Here is a 4,724-nt window from a genome sequence, read left to right as displayed (position 1 = left end):
TTATCGCACCAACAAATCTCTGACAATCATAACAGATTCCCAAGAAGCGTGCAGACGCTACATGGTAGGAAGAATCAACAAGAAAGCACTAAGGATTCCCTTGCAAACGCAGCGAACCAACGAAAAGATCCAACATAGGATCTACTGGGTACCGGGACACGCCGGAGTCGAAGGCAATCTGAAGGCGGACAAGCTAGCTCACGAGCTTACTATCTGAGCTGGTGCGTCAAACGCCTCGGACGGCCCGGAGATAACGGTAGAGCTCACGTACGCAGCTATTCTCAACCTCATCAAAGGCAGAAGACGCAAATATCCCCAGCCACATCCTCTGCCAAAACAATATGAAGCGACTTGTTGGAGAACACTCCAAACAGGAGCCTTCCACAACCTTCACATTCTACATAAGATGTATCCGGAGCAGTATAGGGATACATGTCCGTGGTACGGGGCAACCCCCATGCTGTATCATATAACATGGGAATGCATACACACTGTAGCTTTCCGAGGTAACAAAGAGCCAAATGCAGAGCAGTGGGAGGACCGGCTAACCAGCAGCCAGCTCAAGGTCCAAAGAGACCTAGTGAGCGACGCATGCCGGATGGCCAGGGACAGTGGTGCCTTGGACTAGAGGCGCCAACCACGCTCAGCCTGGAAGACGTCGGCAATCTTCGGGCAAGCAGCAAGACTCCTTTATTAGAGCAATAAAGTTTATTCACTCACTTATAAGAGCTATCAGCAGCTTAATCTACTAAACTGTATTCATCACCTCCACCACCACTGCGGTCAAAACTAAATAACTGTGCCCAAGTGATCAAGCACCACTGGCCCAACATGAGAGGCTCATAATTGCGATATATATAAGTTGGAGCAGAAGTGTGTTCTCCGAGTTTACATATTGAGCTAATATATGCTACTAGAGTGTTTCGCATGTGTGACGTATGTGTCTCCTGGCCATGATTTCCATAAAAGTATGCTAATTTCAATTGTGCAGTAAAAATGTTGATTGCCACCAGACGCAGTGTCTCCCTGCAGTCCTCACAAATCAGTTTTCCTTTTGCACATTAATAATATGTGAAAAAATATTTCTTACGCTGCGTATTTTGCAAAACTTAATTGTGAGTCATATTTTGTGAATATTAACTGGGTGCAGTAACTGCCTGGCCTAATGGGTCCAATTGGTCGGGTGGCAAAAAACACACTGGAACCGATTGGAAGATTTAGTTGGAACCAGTTGGAATGTCCTCTTGGTTCCAATAGCCTTTTTTTTTTTGGGTGGGAAGCGCTTGAGTTCTTGCGGCCAGTCCCCGGCTCCCCATACAGAATGCAAAAAAAAAAATTGCACCGGCGCGTTTTCTATGAACGGCGCAAGTACTGGACTACTCCGTGGTTTGCCTGGTGTCGTTCTAACATTTCCATGCTTTTGTATCTTTTAATTGCCCGCGGTGACTAGATTCAATTGTTATAACCGATAATGTGCTATGACAGCATTGCTATAAGCGGCTTATTTTACCATAAAGTGCATGATGAAGCTGACGGTGCTGCGGTTGTTCATTGTTATATCCGATATAGTGTTCCAACTGGTATTGCTATAAGTGGGTTCGACTGTATATGTGACACCAATACAATTCTGTTAACACACAATTGTATAATTGGTTCCCACGATGTGACGACTCTTCTGTGGACCGAAAACCATGATGGCTTCGTCAGAAGCAGTGTCTACATCGTAGTGTGTAATGGGCAAAGTTGGCTCGCAATCCGGAAGGGCGTTTCATATGAATATGCGGGACCTAAGTGTGCTAATCAAGCTGTGTAGTTGTTTTCTGCTAGTGCACACAAAATATTAGAAATTCCAGGGGGCGGGGAGGGAGCCGCCTTTCCTTGCCCCTCCTTCCGGATGTCCATGCTAGTTAAATTGCAGACAGAGTTCGCACAAAACACAATACTGCAGAGAGGCCTGCTGCAAGTGGTGCATCGCCATTTGTAAATATGGTATCAGCAAGGTATCCTGCGTGCAACAGCTGGACACTGGTGCTTTTTTTTTTCCCAGTGATGGAGCCACCAGTTGCGGGGTGAGAAGGAACACGTTTTGCAGCACACACTGTACCGGCTGGCTTAGACCACCGCAGGCTTTACAGCGCTGCAAACGACTCGTGCGAAGGAGTTAATTAAATGGTTTTGTACCGGCAGTTCTCACCTCTGCTGGCGCCAGTGCTGAAGTGCACCTCGACATCACTGCCGACTGGCCAACGTGTACTACCACCTTCTTGACGACGTCAGCGTTGCTGGCAAGCACTGGTTCTCCCTGTGAACAACCAGTGCTTGCTAGTGATGAGCTCGGTGATGTCGCAATCACTGGGGCAAGTGCACCTTGACATGACTCGATGCGAGTGGAAATGCCGAGTGGCTTATCAGAGATCATTCAAAATCAAATTATATTATGTTCCATTCAGAAAGAATAAACCAGCCAAAAGACGCTCATCGGAAAGAACTAACCGTAACGACGCATGCCAGTACTGTAGGAGGGATCTTATGCCTCTTTAGACTAGGGAAAGGCCTTGCTTTTACTTATGAACTACTGGAGAATAATTGTTTGCTGTTTTTAGATATTAAAATGAAGTAATCAGGAGGCCATGCATATTAGACATATTTCCCCAGAGCAAAGGAACAACTGCTGCCTTATGGTTCGACACATTCCAAGACAGCCAAACAGGCCATCGCTTCTCTTTGTTTGGATTCTGCTCCGATTTCCTGTGCTCACATGGTTGAGGACAGTTGTAACAATCAGATCAACAGACTTAAAAAGGCGGGCTTCCCATGCTCTGTTGTGTCTGCAGTAGCAGAGACCCTATTACAAAAAATGAAAGGGAACAAAACTGCCAGAGCCAGGCCGTGACAAGGGAGACCACGATTGGTCCCTTATACGCACCGTGTGGCCCACAGCCTAAACAAGGTGGCTGTCAGGTATGACATGCCTGTTGTGTTCTCAGCCCTGAGAAAGCTGAGCAGTTTGTGCGCACGTACCGGGCAAACAAAAAAGCCCCACTGCATAAAGAGGCATGGCAATTCCTTTGCGGAATGTGCAGTGCAAATACTGAGAGAGAGAGAGAGAAGCTCTTCACTGAAAAAAACAGAATTTAGCCGGCATTGTATTAACGATAGAGCATGGGAGCGGGAGCTCTCTAAATCGCTAGAAAAGGGAAATCGGCCCCATTTGCCTCTTCATTGCAAGGAGAGCAAATGTGAGCTGGTGCTTCATGGTAGCATGATTCTTGGCAGGAGTCGCGATAAGACAGCGCAGGGAAGTTCTAGAGGCCTTTCTGATTACAAAGAAAGGAGAAGCATGCTGTAGTGATTGTTCTGTTGCCCTTCAGAGTAAGGAAATCGCCTTCATAGATTGCTTCATAGCCACCAGGCCATGACAGTGATTGTGCGCATTCTAAGGTTGAAATATTCAGTCCTGCGTGTTTTTTATTGTTGTTTGATACATACGCACTGAAAGCGTTCCATATTTTTTTCTCGTTTTATTGTGTATGACTGTTTTTTGCAATGGTTATTATGATGCTGTTTTTGCAAAGATGTTTTTGTACTTGAAGTAGGCAATGGCAACTGGGAGATCATTTGTGAGATAGAAGGTGTTGTGGTCACTATAAATTTTTTTGCTAAGATGAAAGGTAGATGTAGTAGCGATTGTGAGAGGGTGATATGACTGAGTGCTTTGTATATATTTGAGCTCCAGACTTTCGAATAAACAGTTGGTAGTGAAGCTTCTTTCCTAATTTCTGTTTTTCTATATGCGTATTTAGGCTGGTTTATTTTTTCTGTATACAATGCAACAACTAGCCCAACAACGTGTGTTACTGAATTATGTTCCACTTAACACCTGCAACTGAAACTTGCCAGAAGGCACCTCCATATGCCCATGAAAAAAATCATATTGTTAGGTTACATTAGCAAGGAAGAGAGCAGAGACAGTGAAGGAACAAATGCCAGTTAACGACATTCTAGTCGAAATCAAGAACAAATAATGGGCATGGACATCTAATGCGAAGGCAAGGTAACCACTGGTCGTTAAGGTAATGGACTGAATTCCAAGAGAGGGCAAGTGTAGCAACAGGTCTCAGAGTCCAGTTATAAGCTGCAAAAAGATACAGCAATCATGCTATAGTACGTAGAAGCATTTGAAGAGCAAAGTACCAGCCCGCAAAGTTGCTCTTCCTTCTTCCTGCATACCTGTCAGCTACACGGAATAAAAGTGTGAAGGACTTTGGTGACCACCTCATTATACTAAATATGTAATGTACATCCGTTCAGTGAAAACCCAGCATGCGATTGAAGACCAGTGAATGCAAATTCTCAATTTCTTCTCAATCAAAAAGCAATAGTTCTTGCACGGCCGAGTTTATTTCATTAAATTTCTTCCTGCGGGATGGTTCGTGTGCGTGTTGTTTTGCACGAAGACCAGGACACTTTCGGAACTTCGAGCTGCACATTTCCTTGGCGGTGACAATCTTTCGCTACAACCTTTCATTGAGCTTGGCCTTGACACAACGCGTGCGCCTCACTAAGAGACTGTGCGATGACATCATCTTTTTTGAACCATCTCTCAGCCTCAAGAATGATGGTCACAAATGGAATTTCGTCTAATGGGGCTAGTAATGCTTTTGCATTAATATCCGCTAAAACACGCAAGGCTACTGCTCAAATAAAACGGACGACATTCAATG

The sequence above is a fragment of the Amblyomma americanum genome, chromosome 10 (genome assembly GCF_052857255.1).
Source record: "Amblyomma americanum isolate KBUSLIRL-KWMA chromosome 10, ASM5285725v1, whole genome shotgun sequence".
In the NCBI taxonomy this organism is placed as follows: domain Eukaryota; kingdom Metazoa; phylum Arthropoda; class Arachnida; order Ixodida; family Ixodidae; genus Amblyomma; species Amblyomma americanum.
Note: the sequence above shows the minus strand (reverse complement) of the source record.